Source organism: Periplaneta americana, chromosome 11, assembly GCF_040183065.1.
Source record: "Periplaneta americana isolate PAMFEO1 chromosome 11, P.americana_PAMFEO1_priV1, whole genome shotgun sequence".
Lineage (NCBI taxonomy): Eukaryota > Metazoa > Arthropoda > Insecta > Blattodea > Blattidae > Periplaneta > Periplaneta americana.
The window spans coordinates 28,778,049-28,805,295 of NC_091127.1; positions in this window are offsets into that span (position 1 = coordinate 28,778,049).

The window sequence follows — 27,247 nt, forward strand, 5'->3', positions numbered from 1 at the left end:
AACATGTTAGAAATCACATTTTTAAACCACCTTGTAGTTACATTTAATCTTACAGTGGGCACATCTAATTGATAATTAAATCTAGTCGAATACTGATGCATATCGGATTTCACATAGAATAATTATTGGTTTAAATTCTTTTTACATTTCATTAAGCACTGAAAGATTAATGGCTGTCAAAATAACCTCTTTAACTAATTCCTTACCATTGCAACACCATCTCGTCAAACCAACATATTATGTATAGTTACAGAGAGTTATTAAAGATATAAATATAAGCACATCGTATACCAAAACTATGTCATTATAGTGACTATTTCGTTTATATGACGTCATTCCATTTTTGGCCAATGAAGTGTAATGAAATTTTGAATTCCAACCAATCACAGTCATACATCGCCATCATTTCTCCAGCTCGATTTATCACCATCAAGTTATTTGTAATTGTACTATAAAATGTTTAAATTAAATTATGATTTCAGACGATAATGAAAACGTATTTCTGTTATAATAACAAGAGAAAAGCGCAGTGCATGTAATTAACATTTTTAAACCTGTATTTCGGTTTTCTCAATTGGCATTACTGAATAACATTCAATTTCTTTATTGCAGTACTCGTTATTAATCTATTTCGACTTCACAATGTCTGAATAGTTTAAGCATTCATAAATATACAATTATTAACATTTTGTTACCAAATTTTAGGAATAGGGGAGAGTCGGGTAGTATCGGACATCGGGTAATATCGGACAGTGCGTTTCTTTCATCTACCACCATATGGTAGTACCTGAATGACATGGTTACGTTTCTCTATGCGACATCACAGAAACGTAACCATGTCAATCAGGTACTATCATCGTGTGGTGTCCACACCTGTGGAGTAACGGTCAGCGCGTCTGGCCGCGAAACCAGGTGGCCCGGGTTCGAATCCCGGTCGGGGCAAATTACCTGGTTGATGTTTTTTCCGGGGGTTTCACTCAACCTAATACGAGAAAATGGGTAACTTTCGGTGCTGAACCCCGGACTCATTTCACCGGCATTATCACCTTCATTTCATTCAGACGCTAAATAACCTCAGATATTGATACAGAGTCGTAAAATAATCCAATAAAATAAAATAAATCATCGTGTGGTAGATGAAAGAAACTCACTGTCCGATATTACCCGATGTCCGATACTACCCGACTCTCCCCTCGTGAATTTATCGGCAAATCTCAGACCTCTTGTGGCATTACTATAGACAAGTCTATGGACTGGAAGAGCTCTGTTGAAAAATACCACGTCCTGCCGGAATTCATTTCCTCATAACCGTCGACCTGGTTGGCGAGTTGGTATAGCGCTGGCCTTCTATGCCCAAGGTTGCGGGTTCGATCCCGGGCCAGGTCGAAGGCATTTAAGTGTGCTTAAATGCGACAGGCTCATGTCAGTAGATTTACTGGCATGTAAAAGAACTCCTGCAGGACAAAATTCCGGCACATCCGGCGACGCTGATATAACCTCTGCAGTTGCGAGCGTCGTTAAATAAACCATAACATTTCCTCATAACCTCTACAACGACTCCAGATCCCACTTAATTTTCATTAAAATTGAGTACCGGTCTTTCCGTAGTTAAAGGACATCAGGGCCTACTACCAACATCAATTTCTTCTTAGTCAGTTTTTCAGAAAATACGGAAGATCTAAGTCCATACCTCTTGTAATAATGTGGTTATATACACTTCACTTTTCACTGACGAATGAGAGTCATTCAATAGATGTAATTTTAATTTATACTCATTTTATTATCCTTATATTACATTATGCGCGCACCATTTCCGAACGAGTTTCGTCGGCTTCCAGCGCCATCTAGAATTGAAATAATGACGAGTCAAAGTAGAATTTGTGGCCAATAAAGACAATTGGCTTGCTCTATCTTTTATGACACTGCGATCTCTTCTGCAATCATTTTCAACATTTATGTGTAGTTTATTATCATTATGTATTATAACCGGTGCAGGCAGCACTTTGCATATCATAATAAATCTTACAGTATCTGTTGAAAGTCTAATAACAATATCTCCGCTAAGTGCAGTCTGCTGGTATGAGTTATGACGTGTACAATGAGATTTACAAGAGAACGAGGGTGCATTTAATGAATAGGAGGGAATAAACAAGAAGGTTATTCATTCATACGTAGTTTATTAAGACGAAAATAAAATTTAAATTTGAAGGAAAAACGCAAAAAAGTAAAAGAAACCGAAGAAGGAAGCAAAATATCAGAAAAGGGGAAGAAAAATTAGCCCAAAGTAATAAATAAGAAGAAACAAATAACAAAAAACGATAAAAGAATTTATGTTGAAGAAAGAGAAATGATGAAGGAGAGTAAAAGGATAAAAGAAAAAATTGAAAATGGAAGGAGGAGAAGAAATGGTGTAATAAAAGGAGATGAAGGAGAAAAGGAAAGATTGAAAGGAGGAAAATAAAATTTAAAATTGAAAAAAAAATGTAAAAAGAAGTAAAAGAAACCGAAGAAGGAAAAAAATATATATAAGAAAAGAGGAAGAAAAGTTAAAGTAATGCATAAGGAGAAACTAATACCAAAAACGATAAAAGAATTTATGTTGAAGAAAGAGAAATATGAAGGAGAGTAAAAACGTAAAAGGGAAAATTTAAAATGGAAGAAGGAGAAGAAATGGTGTAATTGAAGGAGAGGACAAAGAAAAGGGGAGATAGAAAGGAAACGAAAAAGAAAAAAATAGGAGAAAAAGGAAGATGAATGAAGAAAGAAAGAAGAGTATAAAGCAAGACAAAAAAAAGAGAACAAGAGGCAAGAAAACATAAAAACGAGAGGCAAAGGAAGAACAAAACAGAAACAAAAACAAAACGGCAATATTAGCATGAACGAGAAAAACAAGAAAACAATTTTATTTTTTTAGTAAGTTATTTTACGACGCTGTATAAACATCTCAGGTTACTTAGAGTCTGAATGAGATGAAGGTGATAATGTCGGTGAAATGAGTCCGAGGTCCAGCACCGATAGTTACCCAGCATTTGCTCATATTGGGTTGAGAGAAAATCACGGAAAAAATCTCAACCAGGTAACTTGCCCCGACCGGGATTCGAACCCCGGCCTAAAGGAAACAAGAAAAGAAGGAAAAAATATAAAAAAGAAGTTGAATAAAAGAAAAAATTAGGATCAGAGTAGAATGAAAAGGATAAAAGAGGGAAAGTATGAGTGAAAGAAGAATTTTAATTGTAAAAGGATATGGCAAGAACATGGGGATGGAACAAGAAAACTTAAGAGAAAAAGAAAGCGGAATGGGAAGAAAAAAATTGAAGAATAATAACAGTAAGAAAAGGAAAACAAGAAGTGTTTTTTGTGGATTATCTTACGACGCTTTATCAACTGCTGTGTTTATCTAGTGTCTGAATGATATGAAGGTGAACTGAGTCCAGGGTTCAGCGCCGGAAATTACCCAGTATTATAGATTAAGAAAAAGTATTCACTATTTTGTCATCCTACGAAAGTACTTGACTGTCCAAACTTTACGACTATTTAGCTCGCATTAGTACAAGTTATATTTTTTTATTTTAGTAGGTTATTTTACGACGCTTTATCAACATCTTAGGTTATTTAGCGTCTGAATGAGATGAAGGTGATATTGCCGGTGAAATGAGTCCGGGGTCCAACACCGAAAGTTACCCAGCATTTACTCATATTGGGTTGAGGGAAAACCTCGGAAAAACCTCAACCAGGTAACTTGCCCCGACTGGGAATCGAACCCGGGCCACCTGGTTTCGCGGCTAGACGCGATAACCGCTACTCCACAGGTGTGGACTACAAGTTATATTACAATACGGCATTATAGGATAGGGTAGTGCTTATAGTACCTCCCTCAAGCCAATAACTCTGCTACAGAAAATAATAATAAAAATATACCTTAATAAACCTTTGATTATCCTTCAGAACTGTTGTATTTAGATTTTAAAAAATTTGACTTCCATCAAATTTTATAACAGTGTAATATTAAATTTCGTACATAAAAACCGAAATATATTTAATTTATATTCACATAAATATAAAACCAAAAGATCAGACAAGATATGCTTGACAGTTCCTAAATGTACTACAACTGTAGCATGTAATCACAGTAGCAACTTCGGTCCAAGGCTTTATAACATGATAATAGCTAAATTCCCAAACATACTGTTTGCTAATGCTCCTTATTTAAAAAAATCAATTAAAAAATTGCTGTTAACAGAGAAAATTTAAAGTTCAATTATTGTGATAGGGTAAACTAGGGTCTGTTGGACAGTCGGGCATGTTGGACACTCCATACTTTAACATGTTACCACGCCACTTGTGGGCTCCACATTCAGCTAGAAGTCAATGAAGGAAGTAGGCACGAGTGGGGCTACTTCCGTTATTGACTTCTAGCTCAATGTGATGCCCACAAGTGGCGTGGTAACACGTTAAAGTACGGAGTGTCCAACATGCCCGACTGTCCAACAGACCCTAGTTTACCCTATGTGTTTTTTCTTCATCCTTTTTCTTTGCTTTACTTTTTACTCTGTTAGTTAATAAAATGTCTTAACATTATGTGGAATGCCCCCTGAGCACGAGTATGTAACTTACTCTTTCTGTGGGTGTTGGAGTGTTTTTATATAAATAAATTAATATGTATCTCTGGTCCGGCAAAAAATATTATTATTGTTATATTATTATTATTATTATTATTATTATTATTATTATTATTATTATTATTATCTATTCATTTGTCACTATTGTATTTGTCTCTAATTTTAATAATTATTTGTATGCACTTTGTCTTATATTATTCTAGTCTTCATTTATGTATATGATTTCATTAATTCATATGTAATTCATTTTATTTAATTGCCATTATTTTAATTATCTCAATGTACTAATTTTAATAATTATTTGTGCTATTTATTTTGTTGCATTTGGTCAATGATTAATATTGACTATTATATTGATTGTATTTCATCTCACTGCCATTTTCTATCATCCATTCTCATCATCATTTGTTGTTTTGTTTTGTTCTGTATCTTGTGCTAAACTATAATTGGCCTTGTGCTGTTGTTTTGCACGTTAACATTCTAAATAAATAAATAGATCAATAAATCGATCAATAAATCGATCAGTAAATCAATAAATCAATCAATCAATACATCAATAAATAAATAAATAAATAAATAAATAAATAAATAAATAAATAAAGAAATAAGTAAATAAATAAATTTTTTTATTATTATTATTGTTATTATTATTGTTATTATTATTGTTGTTGTCGTTATTATTATTATTGTTGTTATTATTGTTATTATTATTATTATTGTTGTTGTTATTATTGTTGATGTGATCATTGTGATTATTATTATTATTATTATTATTGTGATTATTATTATTATTATTATTATTATTATTATTATTATTATTATTTGTTGTCAATGTGTTGAAGGAAGACTCCGGAATAAATCTCAACCAGGTAACTTGTCCCAACCAGGATTTGAACGCGGGTAAACAAGGAGTAATGAAAAGGAAGACAAGGTAGCCTGTAGTTAAGACCTCTAAAAATCCAGATTAGTTTCCTTGATACGGACGATAAACTCAGTGAATCATATACGAAACTGAAAGATATGGCGTCTACACAGATTTTTTTGTAATCCATTGTCTTGTTGCAATTGATTAAAAAGAATAGTCTGCGTAGTTCTGAAATAATAAGGGTTAGAACCAACATCATAAACTGAAACTCGAAGCGAAGTATTAATATGAAACGGATGCACAATTGCTTTCCCACCAGCGGCACTGATGAAGGACCAGCCAGATACAAAACTGCCAGTAATGACGGGGTGCATAAAACCCAACAACCTGTTCACTCCTTTCCTTCGTGAGATATCTCACCTTATTTCATGTAAATTGCTCTCAGAAACAATATCGGTACACAGCTTCTTATACAACGCCAAACACGTATTATGTCTACAATATACGAAGTATAGTTAAAGTAGCATGACACAGCAAAAATCCCATCTTCGAAAATGTCAACGATATTGCTGATTGTCATTCCTTTCCTGCCTTGTTTTTCTGTATATGTCTTTGTATTTCTGTATATATTTTGTGTCTGTGTGTCTTTGTGTCTAGATCTTAGATTCCATCTCTGCTTGTTTGAATTGCCTCTGCTTATCACCACTTTAACTCTCTCTGTCACAGTCACTATTTATTTCTCTCTTAGTGTCTGTCTCTGTCTGCCTTGATATTTCTATATTTTTCTGTCTGTTTCCAATAGTCTATTCGGTTGATGCTAAAGTTCATAGCATTTTTTCGTTGTGACAAACGTTCGAAGATAGTTGAATTTAAATAATATTGCCATCTATTTGTTACTCTGTAATTAAACATTTATAGATACATTTTACTTATTTTGGTTATGATAGCTATATTTATCTATTTTTCATTTATTTTTATTTTGTATTTTTCATTTATATCTACATCTGTGTCTTCTATTTACTGTAGGTAGTATCTGTTTGTTTTTTTCTCATTTTTCATTTGTATTTTCACTTGTATCTTGCATTTGTATTTGTTTTAACTCTTTTTTCATATTATTTACATTCTAAGTAAATATTTGTACTGTCTATTGTAATTGGGGCTTTGCTCTGTTATAGACATAAATAAATAAGTGAATGAATTAATGAATGAATGAATTAATTAATAAATAAATGAATAAATGTATGAATGAATGTATGAATAAATGAATTAATGAATGTATGAATGAATGTATGAATAAATGTATGAATGAATGTATGAATAAATGAATGAATGTATGAATAAATGAATGAATGAATGTATGAATAAATGAATGAATGTATGAATAAATGAATGAATGAATGTATGAATAAATGAATGAATGTATGAATGAATTAATGTATGTATGAATGAATGAATGAATGTATGAATGAATCAATGAATGAATGTATGAATGAATGAATGTATGAATGAATGAATATATGAATAAATGAATGAATGTATGAATGAATGTATGAATGAATGAATAAATGTATGAATGAATGAATAAATGTATGAATGAATGTATGAATGAATGAATGAATGAATGAATGAATGAATGTATGAATGAATGTATGAATGAATGAATGTATGAATGAATGAATGTATGAATGAATGAATGTATGAATGAATGTATGAATGAATGAATGTATGAATGAATGAATGTATGAATGAATGAATGTATGAATGAATGAATGTATGAATGAATGAATGTATGAATGAATGTACGAATGTATGAATGAATGAATGAATGAATGTATGAATGAATGAATGTATGAATGAATGAATATATGAATGAATGAATATATGAATAAATGAATGAATGAATGTATGAATGAATGAATGTATGAATGAATGTACGAATGAATGAATGAATGTATTAATGAATGAATGTATGAATGAATGTATGAATGAATGAATGTATGTATTAATGAATGAATGTATGAATGAATGTATGAATGAATGAATGTATGAATGAATGAATGAATGTATGAATGAATGAATGAATGTATGAATGAATGAATATATGTATGAATGAATGAATATATGTATGAATGAATGAATATATGAATAAATGTATGAATGAATATATGAATAAATGTATGAATAAATGTATGAATGAATGCATGAATAAATGAATGAATGTATGAATAAATGAATGAATGTATGAATAAATGCATGAATGAATGAATGAATGTATGAATGAATTAATGAATATATGAATAAATAAATGAATGAATGAATGTATGAATGAATTAATGAATGTATGAATGAATTAATGAATATATGAATAAATGAATGAATGAATGAATGAATGTATGAATGAATGAATGTATGAATAAATGAATGAATATATGAATGAATAAATGAATGAATGAATGAATAAATGAATGTATGAATGAATGAATGTATGAATGAATGAACGTATGAATGAATGTATGAATGAATGAATGTATGAATAAATGAATGAATGAATGTATGAATAAATGAATGAATGAATGTATGAATGAATGAATGATTGAATGTATGAATGAATGAATATATGAATGAATGAATGTATGAATGAATGAATATATGAATAAATGTTTGAATGAATGAATATATGAATAAATGTTTGAATGAATGAATGTATGAATAAATGAATGAATATATGAATGAATAAATGAATAAATGAATGAATATATGAATGAATAAATGAATAAATGAATAAATGAATGAATGAATGAATAAATGAATGAATAAATAAATGAAAAAATAAATAAATAAATAAGTAAATAAATAAATTAGTAAATAAGTAAATGACTAATTTGTAAATAAGTAAATAACTAATTTGTAAATAAGTAAATAAATAAATTAGTAAATAAGTATATAACTAATTTATAAATAAAAGATGGAAAGAAGACAGACATTTCACAATCATACAAAACAACCGGTAAAGAGGCCTATAACTATTTTATAAATAATTCTAACTTTCAGCATTTTTGAGAGCAGACTGGATGACAGAAGCTTCTCAACTGAAATATAACAGGCATTTCCCATATTTATTCTGCGTTTAATTTCCTTTCGAGTGTTATTTATGTTTGTTACTGTTGTTCCAAGATGTTTGAATATTTCCACCTCTCCAAAGGATAAATTTTGTATTATGTTCCGGTCACGAGACATAGTTATTGTTATAATGCATATTATATCATTATTAGACTATTTAAATCATAGACAAAGTATAATTTCTTAACATGTTTACAGTTAAAATAGGCCTTAAGCTACTGGTGGTTGCGTTCAAAACAATGCACAGATAATTTAAATATTGATTATGTAGCTCACATAAGTATACATAATTTTTGTTCACCATCACCCCGGCTCGTCCTTATGGCAGGACTTAATCAGTTTAATGTGTGCAGTGTATTGTAGATACTTCGTTGCTAGGGACAGTTGCTACAGAAATTGAATGTTAAAGTTCATTAACAACTAGGAAGAAAGTAATCATTTGACCGATGCATGCATTTAATGCTGCTCAATGTGTACTTAACAGCAGCTGCCGCGTCTGTACTTAATTCCTTTATTATATGTTGCTGAGCTCTATAATCTAATGTAATCATGTATATTTCGCTTATGCATACTAAATAGTTGCAAATTTTATCACAGAATTATCTTCATCGCTTCACATACCTAATTCTTTTCAGCCGTCTTTCCATCCCTCGAAGATCTTCGATCTAATTCTGTAACGAATCTTCTCGGAATTTGGCACATTTTAGGCGGACACACAGCTGTACTTCGGTGACTTTGGATTAGCAGAATACTGTGTATTTATTGGCTTGGATCTTTGAGGACACGTACGATTGTAGCTTTCTTGTATCAGTGTGTTTGAGTTTAATTTATAAGAGCAAAGTGACTTAAATAGCGTCACGGCGAAGACTTCATCATGTGTAATACAACTCGAATATACTTACTTACAAATGGCTTTCAAGGAACCCGCACATTCATTCCCGCCCTCACATAAGCCCGCCATTGGTCCCTATCCTGTGCAAGATTAATCCAGTCTCTATCATCATATCCCACCTCCCTCAAATCCATTTTAATATTATCCTCCCATCTACGTCTCGGCCTCCCCAAACGTATTTTTCCCTCATGTCTCCCAACTAACACTCTATATGCATTTCTGGATTCGCTCATACGTGCTACATGCTCTGCCCGTCTCAAACGTCTAGATTTAATGTTCCTAATTATGTCAGGTAAAGAATACAATGCGTGTATTTCTGTGTTCTCCATTCTCCTGTAACTTCATCCCTCTTAGCCCCAAATATTTTCCTAAGAACTTTATTCTCAAACGCCCTTAATCTCTGTTCCTCTCTCAAAGTGAGAGTCCAAGTTTCACAACCATACAGAAAAACCGGTAATATAACTGTTTTATAAATACTAACTTTAAGATTTTTGACAGCATACTAGAGGTCAATTAAGTGTGATTGTGTGCTCAGTATTTCAGTCGCTGAGTGGATTCGAGGGATAAGGTCCTCCTCTGAACTTACGGGAGTGGCATACACTTTACTCTTCATAGTACCTCACAGAAAATAGTAAAAAAAATGTCAGATCTGGTGACTGTGGTGGCCATGGAACAGGCCCCTCCTTACCAATCCATCGATTTGGATATGTGTCTTCCAAGTGGTGCCGCACATTTGCATCAAAGTGAGCTGGAGTTCTGTCATGTTACAGTCACATTACCTGACGAACACAACAGAATCTACCCAATTCGAATTATATCCATGGACTATGGAAGGATGTAGCACATGCGCAGTTCGGCCATCCACCTAACGATGATGGCTAATGGATTGCGTAACTATTAGGACACGAAAAACAATGTTAAGAAACTTTGACGTCCCACAGCGCCCAAACCATGCATTTCCTGACATAGGTTCCCTCTTGAAAAATAGTCAGTTTACCGTTTCGCACAACGTATTAAGCGCTATCAGTGCTTTTTTTAATCGTCTTGTATACACGTACCTACAGGATCCACTTCAAACGTGGATTCAGAACCAAAATATAATTTTAAAGTTCTAATAAATTTGTATCCGAAATCGTATTGATTCCTTGTTTGTCCTTAAATCAGATTGGAAAACAAGTTTTATTTATTTATTTATTTATTTATTTATGTATTTATTTACTTACTTACTTAGTTACTTACTAACTTACTTAGTTACTTACTTACTTATTTACTTATTTATTTGTTTTTATTCATTTATTTATTTTTATTTATTTATTTATTTATTTCTATTTATTTTTATTTTGTTATTTTTTATTTATTTATTTATTTTTATTTGTTTATTCATTTATTTTTATTTATTTATTTATTTTTATTTATTTTTATTTATTTTTATTTATTTATTTATTTTTATTTATTTATTTTTATATATTTTATTTATTTATTTATTTTTATTTATTTATTTATTTTTAATTATTTATTTATTTTTATTTATTTATTTATTTTTATTTATTTACTTATTTACTTATTTATTTATTTACACTTGAGCTACATTAGCCATTGCAGCCCGAAAGAGCAGAAGCTCGTGCTCGGGCGCAGTTCAGATCAGTTATACAAAATATATCACAAAATTAAGAGAGTTCAAGCACAATAACATTAATAAAATGGTAAAATACATACATCATGTAATAATAGGGTCTATATACAAATAGAAAATACAAAAGTACATAAATATTAAAGTATCAATTTTTAACTCAATTAGCTCAAAAAATTAAATAATTAATCTGATTTGTTTCTTAAATCTATATGTGTTAAGTGTACTTAACTCAGGGTAAGCTCTAATTAATGCATTATATATTTTGGGTCCAAAATTTCTGCTGTGTTTAATCCAGCAGTTGTGTGGTATTTGGGAGTATTTAGAAAGAAACTGTAGTTTTGTCTCGTATGGTATTCGTGAGTATCAAATTTAAATTTATTGTGGTTTTTATGGAAGTAAATCAGCAATGTTTGTTTATAGAGTTATTCTAGATTTGATACACCAAATTCCTGAAAAATTAATTTTGTTGGGTAATCAAAAGGTTTATATAGACAAATTTTGATAATTCTTTTTTTGGAGCAAATTTAAAGGATGGAGAGTCGATTTTTCCATTCCTCCCCAACCTAAAATACCATACTGAATTATTGATTGAAACAGAGCTAAGTACACAGTACGCAGAACATAAACAGGTAAATAAGAGCGTAGAATGGAAAATTTGTGGATTGTTTTACGCAATCTGTTACACAGGAAGGAGATATGCTTGTCCCATTTTAAATGTTGGTCAATAATAATGCCTAAATATTTAACTTGTGAGGATATACTCAAAGCGTTACATGAGCAAGTAGGTAGGTTACAATCATGTATTGTTATGCTTCTATTATTATTCATTTTTAGTCGCTCAAGGTCATGTGATGTTAATGAAAAAAGTAATTATTTATTTTAAATAGTGATCCGTTCGTGCAGTTTTGTGTAGCTTATGGATTATTTGTGACGAAGAGGAAACTCGACTGTACTTTTGCAACTTTTAGAGAAAATAAGGGAAAACCAGATTCACCTCCATAAGCCTCGCTGCATGCCTTTAAAAAGATTCATTTTTATAGGTTTATTTTACGAAGCTTTATCAACTGCTGTGGTTACCTAGCGCCTGAGTGAGATGAATGTGATAATGCCAAATAAAGTCTAGGATCCAGCGCCGAAAGTTATCCAGTACAGTATTTGCTCTTAATGGGTTGAGGGAAAACCAAGGAAAAAACCTCAACCAGGTAACTTTTCTCAACCAGGATTTGATTCCAAGTCCTCTCGATTCACCGTCAGACATGCTAACCATTTCACACTCATTCGACACTCGCCTGTAGAAAATGTGCTGTTTTTTTTTATAAACACAAAGAGGAAATACCATATATAAAGCACTTGAAAAGCTAATTACTAAGTGTTTGAAGAAAGAATGTAATTTATAGGTGAGGCGAGGAGGAACTGTTGTTGGAAATGAGGCGTGATAAGACGACATGCTACTTCGTCACCACTCACAACATAGCCTAAACACAGGAGATGTGAACATAGAAACCAGTCAACAGTCGGGACGCGGAAGGATTTTTAGTTATGTTTGTTGATATACGGAGTCACCTTGTATGGAATGAAGATTAATGAAAGTGTATATTCTATATGTACTCAAGAAAACTCCACACAAGTTTGGAGGCGAAACCGTATGTTTAAAACACGGGTTACAAAGCCAGGTGATATGGCGCGTCACTCATCCTTGATCATTTGGTGTAGATATTATATGTATTCAATCTTGAGCTCTAGATCCGTGACTAACAATCCCAGAAATCAAAGTCCGGAAATTGAAGTCGGCGAGCGTGGAGCCCAATCCAAGGGATCTTTGCAATCAATTCAACAGGGAAAGTTATCGTACTAGCTTACATAAACAACATACTATGATTTTTCCTAAGGTGTGGGACTTTTCGGACACTCTGTATAGTAGAACTGGTGGACTTGGGATAGTAATTCAATACAGTATCACTGTGGTAATGTCTTCATGAAAGCAGGTAGAATTGTGAGGGAAATTGGAATTACGCTGAGAAATCCTGTCTCAGAATCGTCTTTGTTTACTAAAAATCCTATTTCAATTTCACGAGATTTTAACTCAGGTCTACTGCATAACTTGGAATGTCGACATGCTAGCTGCTTTGCTAACGTGTGTCCACTCACTTCACCAGGAATTAAAATATTTTATGATTTGAGATACTGTGATTCACGAATGAACAAAACTTTGAAACCCAAGTTAAGTGTTACTTGGATATACATGTCTGATTTGCCATAGTCTTACAAGGATATTGCAATAGGGGGTGAAATACTCTGCCTGTACATTCCCATATGGATTGGTTCGCTACTCTAACTCATAGTTTTCCCAGCTCCATAATCTACTGTCGGCTTATGCAGGAATGTAGAATCGGGGTTTACGAGGGCATGCTGTTTTTATACGAATGCCTTTTTGCTTCTTTGAAGCTTTTTTCTTAGCTTCTGAGAGAAAACTGTTCATATTATCTGATGGATTCAAGGTTGCTGCTATACAAATGTGTTACGAATGGCTATAAACCTCACCGATGTGATATTATATTAAATTAGGGCTCTTAGTGTTTCCATATCTGGGAAAATATATTCCAGCCTCTTTCTTTGTTAGATCTAAATTACAGTGTTGCGATCTTAGAGCCTACACCAGTAGGACTATGTAGTTCGTATATGAGTTTATTTTATGGTTATCATAAATGATCTCTTTGCCTTTTAAACACGGATTATAAAACGAAACATGGACCTATATAAAATTATAGACGTCACTGAAACGTTTGGAAAACAGCCTCGGGGTCTTAGGAGGGATTGTCAGCCGGTTGTGCTCCGCTTTCAATTCACACCAGGCTTTCGCATAGCAATCACTGTTACCACCCACGTCAACAGTGAAATCCTCTGTGTAAGATTAAGGAAACTCAATACTGTTTCGAATTTACTTGTAAGAAGCAGAGTATTTCTGCAACCATTTTAAATGCCGTGTACCGAGAATGAAAAATCAATGAAATTAAATTGGATTTTTTAGGGTAAGAAGACAATTTCTTACGACGGTATATCAGTGGATTTTACCGTTTCCCGATACTTTATGTAAAATAATTTATGATGACTATTACACTTTTACTACGTCACACTACTTTTGACCAATAAAACGGTACGAAAAGACGTCTTTCAAACCAATCATGGCTGCTTATCGCACAATTTTATCGCGTCCCTAGCATTTGTTTATTTTTATCACTACCCTAGCATTTGTTTCTTTATTTGCCAACATTTCAAACTGCACTGGTCTGGACGAAAAAAAAAAAAAAAAAAAAAAAAAAAAAAAAAAACCAGAAAATTACAAACCACTCCAGTCGATGCACAGCACTTTCAAATATGACTCGCATTGGCATTCAAGAACAAGAATTAATAAAGATCATTGGTCATATATGAAGAGCACCATTCGGAAATCCTGAATAAGTTGAGGGATACACCATGTACGTCAACGAGTTCACTTCTTTTACGCACACGTCCAATATAACATCAGCTGAACCACCAACCACTAAAACATTCAAATTTGAAAATTGTACTTTCAATAATTGTTTCTTTTAAAATTATTCATGTTTATTTTTTATTTCATCATCGTTAATTAAAACGTTTGTTTATTTCATCATCCCTAATTAAAACTTTTCTAACACTTGTTTATATTATTTAGGTTATGTTTGTTATAGCTACTGCTATATGAAATTATGGATAGTCACGTATCAGAGATTGTTTAATACTAAGTTTTGTTGAAAATCATCTGTCAAGTGACGTTGATTACTGGGATCCGGACGATTGAAGTGGAATGCAAATGTTTTAATAAATATGAAACTGAATCAACAAAGCCTTCTAGACTAGTAACCGTCCACAGAGTTCAATGAAGATTCCATAGTTGGCATAACTAATAACAAGAAAACATAATCATAAAACACTACTGCCATCTAGCGTAATGTTGAGATGGTACAATAATACATTTGAAGACAGTTGTATTTTCGTAAGCCAATTAATAATATTTTATTGTATTGGAGTACTTTGTTACTTCTAATCTTTATATACTTTCTTCTAATCGTGTAATAGTCAATTAAATCCCACTCGAGTTTTGATTTTCTCTAGATAAATCGAAACGAAGATAAAGATCTGGAGCAAAAACTATCAAAATTCCAACGCGGCCCCGGAACAATTTTTTCTTTAAAATTATTCAAATCTACTTCATAGGGAGCTTTACTTGAAAAAGTAGACTTCTATAATATATAGGCTACGTTACTGTAGGTACGTTAACAGAAAATCACAATTCCAAATCACACAGAATTTGTGTGCACTCGGTGTGGGTCTCTGGCGTCTTGTCAGCCCCCTCGAGTTGTGTGGATATAAAGGGAAAAATTGAGACGGTGTCGGGTGGAGTTCCCGGGTAGCTCAGTTGGTAGAGCGTTGAAACGTTCAAGCAGGGGTCCCCGGATCGATACGCGGCCCCGGAGTAATTTTTCCCTTGAAATTATTCAAGTCTGCTTCACAGGGAACTTTATCTGAAAAACCAGACTTGCATAAGTTAAACTCTTGGAATAAATTCTTACTACTGAAGTCGAACATGAAATACAATCTGTGGGACAGATATCCATTAGAAATTAATAACATTTTTGCCAATTTCTTAAATAAGTTGGACTTGGTAAAAAAAAAAGAAAAAAAATAATAATAGCAAAATAAGAAGGACGTTAGTAGGCTAAATGAAATTTCAATAATGTTTCCGCATAGGAATATTTATGTCGAGTAAAAGTTGGAATTAAGACTTTTTTCTTCTTCTTCTTCTTCTTCTTCTTCTTCTTCTTCTACATCATGGAATTAGGCCTTAGACCTGTTTCCACATCAAAAGATCTAGTCTCTCCACCTTGTCATCGTACTCCCAACATTCCTTCTACCTTTAGGTTGGTAGTGGAGTAAAATCAGTGGAAGCCTGTAGGGTGGCATTCTTTCTATGTGCTGTAGCCAATTAGATCTTAGACTTTGAATTCTTTCTGTCAGGTTAAAAATATTTAATTCTATTCTGATCTCTTCATTATATTTCTTGTCTAATAATGTATAGCCTGCTACTGAACGTACGAACTTCATTTCAGCTACCTCTATTCTTCTTTTATTTGATCTGTTAAGTGTCCAATTTTCGCAGGCGTATGCCAGCATTGGTACTGCCATTGTTTTATAACATTTTAGCTGTGTGGATTTTAGCATTTTATTTTTCAACGTTCGAAAGCCATTGCTTTGGTTTTCTTCTCAGAAATAATCATATTACCTAGCATCTCGTTTTGTTTACCTTTCACTACCTCGAACCCGGAACATGTACCTTTTTCTCTATTCCTCTGCACAGAACATCCTTCTATTCATCATCTTTCAGCATATCTATTCCACGCCTCTGGAATTCTCTCCCTGACCACGTCAGAGACTGTTGGACAATATCAAAATTCAAATTTAAATTAAAAAATCACATTCTAGTTCGTGGAATTGCTTGTTGAACACGTCAGGTTGCGCAACTTCACCTTAACCCATGACATATAATAAATATTGTAACTATGCTGTTGTAAAATTGAAAATTAATATGTAATGTATTTATTATTATTATTATTGTTATTATTATTATTATTATTATTATTATTATTATTATTATTATTATTATTATTGTCAGTTATCAATATCATCATTGCTATCTCTGTTTTCTTTCTTTTCGTTGTATCAGCTCGATGAGAGCACTATAATGTACTTTTGACTCTGTTGACCCTCTATAGGGCTTTAACTTAATTTGTATCATTTTCATCAGTGTTTGTATTTCTTTTTTGTATTTATATGTGCTATCTGGTAGAATGGAAGAGAAGGCCTTATGGCCTTAATCCTGTCAGATTAAATAAATTATTATTATTATTATTATTATCATTATTATTATTATTATTATTATTATTATTATTATGTTCACTTGTGAGTTCATTCAGTTTATGAGCAGCAACTTGTAATTCGTCCTCAGTTACTTAAAATTACTTGATCGTCTGCGAACAGTATAGTGTTCAAGACTTCGTCATCAATTTTAAAATGAGGCTTTTTTATGATAAAGATAATTCCGGTTATCTTTAAAAATGTTCTACAATTCGTATTATCCATCGGTAAAACATTGGGAAATTTACAGTACTGTAGTATTAAATCTCTTGCATAACATTGTGGATAATGTGCAATATTGATAACTCTATATTTGACTTCTATTTTCTACTGCTAAATTTACTGAGCGACGATAAAATGTTATGTAGTAATGGTGGATGAATGATTAAGTGAAAACGGATTGATAAATCGAAGGCTCGAAATGCTTCTTCTACGAAAACAAAATTTGTGATTCTATCCCGAATCGAACTCTTTTGTTGCAAAGTATAAGATAACTGAGCTACTGCTAGACATTAAAAATGTCAAGTTAATATCTAAAACTGGCGCCTACATCTGGAGAGGGGGGACGAGCGATGTAAAAAATAAAATCAAGGTGAAAACGGCTGTGAATAAAAATAAAATTCATATGGACGTTCTCATAGACATATCTGATGTATCCCACTTCACTGCCGATTTACAACATGTCGGATGTGTATGTAATTTTGACATGCAGACACAGTTCTGACTTTTTAGGAGAGAGTATGAGTCCTAACTGATGGTCCGTAAATTGAGTGCTTCAGTGATAAAGCGGGCTAAGCCACATGAGTAGTTTTGTACGATTTAATTAGCAACCGCATCTACGTATCGATTAAAACGTGCCTTATTAAATTGAATAATATTTTAATAGTTGCTATGGTAACTAACAAGCGTAGTTAATGAAGGATATCTATCTCGATAATGGAAATAAAACAGTTGAAACCATTCTGATAAAAATCGATGTTTGTTATGTCTGTTGTGGGTTAGCTCACTCTCTCACTGAGGCACTGAATTTGCTGATGAAATATGTAACGGTACAAGGCGTACGACGTTCTGAACAGCGTAATGATGTCCTTTTAGATCGATTGGTGTAACGGATATCGCTGTGACTTGCATATTTGACAAGGTAAGTTAAAACCCTGCATCAAAATTAAATGGCTGTCCAAGTTAGGTCTCCGATGGAGGCAGAATTTCATATGTGTGTACTTTTGTCATAATTATGGGAAGTTAACTCTGTGACCACGTACTTTGTCGTGTATATAGGGGTAACAGTGCACTCGCCTATACGTTCAGAAGTTATTTACGAGGACGTGCTGTCTGAAGCAGAAGCGGTGACATTATTTTCCATAAAAGAATATAGTGAGATTAGGAGTCCCACTCAGTAAAATTTCATTTCCTTCCTGGATTACACAATGAAACTACAAAAAGTCTTTGAAAGTAAAGAAATAAACTAAGAACGAAAAATTAGAGTAACGATAATTAAATAATTGAAAGAGAGTAAAAGATAAGACGCGAAACAAAGGGAATTAAATAAAAGAAGTGAAGTACGCAACAAGAGAGAAGGGGGAAAGAAAGAACGAAACTAACTAAAAAAGGATGGAAGGATTAAATAATAAATAAATCAGAAGTAAGGAGAGGAAGAAATGAGTAAACAGAAGACATAAGATAAAAAGAAATATTAAACAAATGAAAAGGTAGTGAATCTAATAGTTAAATAAAAAGTAAGGAGGAAATAAATTAAGATGAAAATGTAGAAAAAAGGATAACATAAAGAGAAATTAAGGAAAAAAATAAAGGAGAAAAATGAGAAGTAAAGAAGGGGAGAAACAAAGTAAGAGAGAAAGAAAAATCAAGGAGAGGAAGAAATAGAAAAGAGAAAGATGGACCAAAAAGTGTGAAGGCAATACAAAAAACGAAGTCCGAATAGAAGCTGGAGTCCCCCAAGGCAGTGTCATATCTCCCACTCTTTATAACATCTATGTGGCAGATATTCCCCTCCCTAATAACCCGCTAGTAGAACTGGCACAATATGCAGACGACTATACCTTATTTTATTTCAAGGAGTGCAGTTCGGTGTTCAAAGGAGCCACCGAACTGCACTCCTTGAAATAAAATAAGGTATACCCTCCGCTAGGAAGTTACTAAACGCAACACTCAGGCAGTATCTAAATTGGACCAATACGTGACGGATCACAGTCAACACAGACAAAACACAGATATGCGTCTTCCGCCCAAAACAAATCACAATAGCCAACACTCAACTTCCACTCCAGCGAAATCTCACATATCTAGGAATACCCTTCACCTCCAAACTCTCCTGGACCGACGTGGCTAAAGAAACCTGGAGGAAATATAACGCAGCCACCAGAGCAATAAGCTACCTAAGTGGCATCATTCGACCTGGCTGTAGAACCGAAACACTCCTCCACCTATACAAAGCATTGGTTCGATCCCTATGCATACATCCCTCCATTTTCCTCACACAAGCCCCTCCAACGACCCAATCAAAATTCGAAAGAAGAATTCTCCGCCAAATCTTCCACCTGCACAGACGCACCAGAAACAACACAGTTTACATTACGACAAAAACGAAGCCACTCTTCACACATCTGAACATAAACAGGAAATACACACATTCGGCAGTAAATCGCGTATATACACAACACATCTTCGCAAATCCACCGAACACAAACAACAGAACAACACTGGAGAAACTCCTCTACAATTACCACCAGCCCCAACCACCAAACTAAAACACACAAACAAAACCGCAAACACGTGTTGGAAATTTGAATACTGTCTGAGAGGACACACGACAGCAACAGAGAGGCAGATCAATAAAATAACACCACACCATGAAAGTCTCCATAACCATTCAGACGCTTCTGCCACCGGAAGGGGAAACTTTAAAATCTCAAAAAAAAAGTACGCATGTATGTATGTATGTATGTATGTATGTATGTATGTATGTATGCACAGTGTTCTGCCCAAGAGAAGGTCTTTAACTGCAAACCCAGCATTTCCCATTCTTCCAAATTTCTTGCTTTCCTCTTAATCTCCCCATATAGGCAAGTACATTAACGTTGTCTATCAACTCTTATCCCGTTCACCATTCCTTAAGTATCGCAAATTAACAAATTAGACCAATACCAAAATAAAAGGAACCAATCACTGCATTCACACACCTACTGGCACTTATGCCAGAAATAGTGTCATATATGTAAATATATTTTTATTATTATTTATGTACAATGGCTGGAGAGGGCATCCTGCGTGTGTAAGACCCTAAAACGGCCTCTGACTCAAAGCCAGAAAAGTCAATAAACAACAACAACAGTATAAATGAGGAAAATAAAATAAAAGGGCAGATAGAAGAAAGTGAGACGATGAAACGAGAGAGAGAGAGAGAAATGAGGACAGTAAAAACAATGAAAAGAAATAATGGTCGCATGGAGTAATAGCTTGTAGCGGTATTTCCATCTAGAGGTCGTTACCAAAAAATTCATTTGTGCGTGATCGTGCGTATTTGCTTGTTTTCCGCACAGAACCAATACGCGGTAAGTGTGAAATACCACATTCAGTATTCCCAACGTAACACACATAACAATTTCCCTCTTCTTACCGCTTAAGCGCGACATTCATTTTACTGCTTTAGGCTTTAACATATTATTTTTAGAGACGTTTAACATAGTAATAATTATAAATTGGAAACTTACCACTGCATTTTCACCTAAATTGCAATGTTAATTATTGTTTTTAAATATTTGCAAAAATTAAGTAAAGTCTACTACTCCACGAAAGCTATTGTATTCATGATACAAGTAACATTAAGGAAGCCGTGAAAAAATCAACAAGACTCCAGATGCCGATGTTATTACTGCAATATGTTATATAAATAATATTTTTAAAATATTAAAATGAAAAATAAATCATTACATAACCTTACCGTTTGTTTTAAGTTCGCATTTATAGACTGGGGGGAAAAAAAAGACAGACGTATATCACGGCCTGCTGGAATATAGATATTTTTGTTTTCTAAAGTTGGCGTCATTAAACAGAAACCAAGATGGAGATTTCATTGCAACTAATTAGAAATTCGTCTTTCAGGTATGTAATAAACGATCTTCGCACAAAATAATGTACGATACACGAGCGGTATATTTGTTTTCATGTTCTCGGAAATTAAAAAAGCTCAAATACGTTTCGCTTTTTCAATCTTTTCCTCGAACATGAAAACGTCAACATACCGCTCTTGTAACGTATATTACTATTTCGACAGTGGAGATCCTAGTGATTGTTCTCTTTTATATGTTCCGATTTCAAGCACGGAATGGCCACTCTATATATTATTTGTCCGATCACGTGTAATAGCGAGTGCACTGATAGGCCTATATGTTACATAACTTGCTTTTCGCAAAGAGAATAAACCTAAACTTCTTGTGAAAACCCACAAAACTAGTGACCCATAACGTCGATGTTAGGACGATTTAGTGATTCTGAAGCATGTTGCCAGGGATACGACCCCCTGCGAGGTTATTGCGAACGCGTGCCATGAGTCAGAGATCAGCCTTCAACTGTCTCCCACGGCAATCTGTTAAACCCTTCCTATAGGCCTACCTTAATATCCAGCCAACAGCTTGTTATGTTGAGTTTTGTTATGTCGGTTCTGAGTTCATTATTCAGGGACATAAATTTTGTGAATTATTTCATTCACAAAAAATATTCTTTATCGTTTTCTCCTCAGCTTTTAATGCTTACGAATATTAGCCTACACAATAGAGAATTTGATGGAAATACGTCACCTTTAAATCAGCAGTTATAGTAAGGGTTTAGAATTAGAATAACAATTATTTATTGTAAATGATACTCGGGAGGAAATTAAACACAGAATAAATATGGGAAATGCCTGTTATTATTCGGTTGAGAATCTTTTATCATCCAGTCTGCTGTCAAAAAATCTGAAAGTTAGAATTTATAAAACAGTTATATTACCGGTTGTTCTTTATGGTTGTGAAACTTGGACTCTCACTTTGAGAGAACAATATAGGTTAAGGGTGTTTGAGAATAAGGTTCTCAGGAAAACATTTGGGGCTAAGAGGGATGAAGTTACAGGAGAATGGAGAAAGTTACACAACACAAAACTGCATGCATTGTATTCTTCACCTGACATAATTAGGAACATTAAATCCAGACGTTTGAGATGGGCAGGGCATATAGCACGTATGGGCGAATCCAGAAATGCTTACAGAGTGTTAGTTGGGAGGCAGGAGGGAAAAAGACCTTTGGGGAGGCCGAGACGTAGATGGGAAGATAATATTAAAATGAATATAAGGGAGGTGGGATATGATGATAGAGAATGGATTAATCTTTCTCAGGATAGGGACCAATGGCTAGCTTATGTGAGGGAGGCAATGAACCTCCGGATTCCTTAAAGGTAAGTAAGTAGGTTAGTAAGTAAGTACGTATAATAATTATTTATTAGGGTGAATTTAAATTCATCAGGCCTTCTCTTCCACCCACATAAATCAATCTGAGGTACAAAGTAATTCGTACAGTATAATAAATAGGGGCGGATTTGATCATATTTGCATGTTTTATTCCTTTATTCCTTGTTAGTTGCAACCATTATATAAATACATTTCAAGTTATTTGTAATCAAAGGTCAAGAGTTTATAGTACATATTCTGTCGGGAATATTTTTGTTTTGTTATTACATATTTGAAATTACAACTTACTTTCGATCCAGAAGAATTTTCAATTATTTTTTACGTAAGATAACTCTGTTTAAGGGGATACTCCACTGAAAATGGCAACTTTTTTCCTAACCTTTTTTTACAACTAAATTTTGAGGGCATGTTTACTATGTAAAGAACTAACAGAATATAATTTTGAACTCTCGTATGTTTTTGGCTTTTCATTTATTATTATTTTTTCTATTCTTTTAGAAATATTTTCAAACTCAAGTTTTTAGTAGAAGACCTCAATTTTTAAGCTTCATTTTTTTGGTCACATTCACAAGACGTAGAGAAACATTTCCATGCATTCATTTTATAAAATACACCGTGATTCAAAATGAAATTGCTACTTTGCGCTGTATTTTACAAAATTTTTACTTTAAACCTCATCACCCAATTTTGACTTACACCACTTCTGCTCTGAACAGCTCATATGTAGATTTCTTTGGAACAAACATTAAACATCTACTAAAATATTGCGATTTTCTCCCTATATGTGGCAGGTTAATATTTCTGTTTTTCTTCAATATTAGTTTAATGTCTAATGCTGATTTCTTGTCTTTCCCAGGTAAGCGAAGGAGTCCACTTGTTTCTTCTCTGGTGAAATTAAATGGTACGTACATATGTACTAGCGCCGAGCATTACAGGCGTTATGTTCGGTTTATGTTTGTCGAGTATGGTGAAGTTCGATATTCGCCGATGTTCGCTCTCAAAGAGGAGGTCTGTCGTGTTTGTTTCACCTTGTTATTAAATAATTTTCTGTCCTACATTCCCATCCCTTCATACTTTAATCACTTAAGGACTTTAGCACAGATCTTGCGATTAGTTTTACATACGAAATAAGACGAAGTTTGTAATGTCTTGGTTGCCTCTCTCATGTTCGAACATTGCAAGATACTAGGTTCGTTCCAACAGCAGTCAGGAACCGTCCGTAACCATCGTGAGCATGCGCAGTACAAAAAAAGCGTTCCAACACAATCCGAACCAGTCCTGAACCGGAAACATGTACTGCAGTCGGGCGTTCCAACAAGCTTTTGACACGGGTTCGAACGGTCAGAAATAGTCCGTGGATTGAGGCATGTACGGAAGAATACGCAAGACGCGCATGCGCATAAGCTCACCAACGTCTCCTGGATACTGAAGAAAGATATGATCGACTGTTCACATCATTGAGGTTAAAGATGAAAAGTGACAGTACAGACGAATAATAAAACTAGAGATTTAATTTAAATTTTCGCCAAAAAGAAAGGGAATGGAAATTATTTGGTTATTGAAACAGTTAATTACAATTTCAACATGCAGCTTTGATTAAAAATATAATAAATAACGTACATACATTAATAATTAAAAAAAGAACTATTGAAGTCAATTATCGGAATTCTTGCCTTCCATATTTTTTGTCATCTTTTTATAGAAAATGATCGAAATTCTTTTTTCTGCAATTAGAATTAGCTGCGAAACGAGAATAATTAAGCATCCCGTTCTTAGCAAAGATGATCACAGTTATAGCATCTCTGGATTTAGTACATAACGATCCGCGAAAGCATTCCAACAGCGTCCAGTCCAGTTTCAATCCCATAGCAGATGCTCAACTAGCGCATGCGCATAAGATGGTACAGGAACCGTACATGAACTGATCCATGAACCGCTTGTTGGAACGAACCTACTAGAATGTAGGCTATATACAAGATATAAAAAAATGCCGTTCGAGAAGCATAAAACGTGACAGAGGGGATGAAAACATGTAAAATTATAGTAAGAATTTATCGCTTAATTCGTAAGTAGTCATCGCCATCATCATCATCATCATCATCATCATCATCATCATCCACTTCAAGGTTTAGGCCTCCTGGTCTGTTTCGTCTTCAACAGAATAAAATTGGTTTCTCCATCTCATCAAACGTTTACCTCTACTTCGAAATCCGGTTGGATTGTATTAGGATATTATTTTTGGCATCTGTTCTTCTGGTATTTTCACTAGCTGTTCTTGCTAGTTTCTCCTCATTTCATCTGTTCTTTCTGTTAGACTAAATATTTGCAATTCATCTCTTATTTCTGTACTAGCCGTACCCGTGCGCTCCGCTGCACCCGTTAGAAATAAATATAAAGTAATTACATAATTAAAGTAGGACATTTGATCCAGGGAACATTCGTGTTTGATAGAAGAATAAATCGTTTAATATGCCACTTTATTTGAATTGTATTTAAATAATTAAAATGCGATCATTTTGGTCCAGAGACCACTCATTTGGTACAATGACAATTCCTTTAACATGTTTCTTAATTTTTATTACATGCAACTATAGTTTAATGAACATTAACATCATTTATATTTAATGTGTATAGTTTATTTTACTTGCTGTAGGCCTATGTTTCCATTGAATTATGGTAATAACTTAATTTTAACCTTTGTTTTCTACGTATTCAGTAAATGGCCCACTATGCTTCTGAACCCTTCAAATAACTTAAATAACTTAAATTATATTATATTATATTATATTATATTATATTATATTATATTATATTATATTATATTGTATAAAAAGTGTGTTGATAACGGATGTAACTTACATAAACATTATTTTAAGAAATACAGGAAACGAATATACAGAATAACCTATCAAGTTTTCTGTGCATAAGAAGCTATTTTAATCTTACCTGTCCTCAGTTCACTCAGACGTTACTGTAATAACATTATAGCATTATGTCCATCTAGAGAAACTACACTTTCCAATGGTGAAATAATAATTAATTATACAAATCGGTTAATTTAGCTTCCGATATTACTTCATACAAACACAGAAACATTCTCTGTAGGCTATGTTTCATAGCTTTCGATTGTTGTTGTCCAAGGCCCCTTATAGACGAAGTCATTTTTTTTTAATTCATTACACGACCTTAGATGGCAGTTATTTTAATTTTAAAACTCATTTATCTCATTAAATATCAGTCCTACCACAATTTTTCAAGGAATAAAACTTATCGCAAATTATTTTTAAAGAAACTTTTGTTATGTAACATTTTTCACAAAAATCAATAATAAGCGAGATATTTCGATTTATTTAATTCAGGCCCCCTTATAACCCCCCTTTTAAATAATGTATTTTGAATGCCATATAGCCTAAAATCTAAGTTACAACGAACATAATTTATATTCCAATTTTCATCGAAATCCGTTGAGCCATTATCGCGTGAAAAGGTAACAAACATACAGACAGACAGACAGACATACAAACAAAAATTTCAAAAAAGCGATTTTCGGTTTCAGGGTGGTTAATTATATATGTTAGGACTAATTATTTTTGGAAAATCGAAAATTACCAGAAAAATTTCGGCTACGGATTTATTATTGTTATAGATTCCTCTTCTTATCTAGAATAGAGTAGCCTGCCAGCGGCTAAGAAATCTCATTTTGGCAGGTTCATTTCTTCTCCTATCTGTCCTGTTCAGAGTCCAGTTTTCACACCCATAAGTTACTGGTGGAACTTCCATTACTTTATAAAATTTTAGTTTTGTCTCTTGTCTTGTTTTATGCCTTCGCGTCCGTCTTATGGCACCACTTATATTATTTACTTATTTATTTATTTATTTATTTATTTATTTATTTATTTATTTATTTATTTATTTATTTATTTATTTATTTATTTATTTATTTATTTAACCTGGTAGATATAAGGCCATCAGGCCTTCTCTTCCCCTCTACCAGGGGATTACAACTACAATATTAAGAATACAATTACAATTATAATTACAATTAATATTAAATTTACAAATACAATAAAAATCAAAGTACTAAAAGATTAACTGATTAATAAAAGCTAGACAATTTATTGTAAAAGTTACGAAGAGAGAAACATTTGTTTTCATTAATTAAGTAAAAATTAAACCTACTCTACGCAGTAAGAAAATGCTTAATAAGTTTGCTTTTGAACGCTACTAAATTCCGACAGTCTCTGATGTCACTGTGTAGGGTATTCCACAAGCGCGAGAGCGAGATTGTGTATGATGATGAATACGATGATGTCTTATGTGTAGGTATGGCTAATATGCGGCTATTTTGCGTGCGTGTGAAGAGATTATGATATGATGACAGGTAACTGAAACGGGAGGCAAGGTTGGTAGGCGTAGGAAAAGGAGAACAAGAGAATGAAAATTTCTACGTTCGTTAAGCCGTAGCCAGTTTAGAGTTTGGAAGGATGGAATAATGTGGTCAGCGCGACGGACATCGCAGACGAAGGGAACACGACAATTATGAACACGTTGTAATTTTTGCGACTGGTTGACATTGAGGTCAGTCAGTAGAAAATCACATTAATCAAAGTGGGACTTACGAGTATTTTATAGAATTTCTGAACTTTTATATTAATGTCGTTTTTTTTTGGCAGTATAAAACATTGAATACTGAGTAACTGAAGTTGCTTACTTGTTCTATAG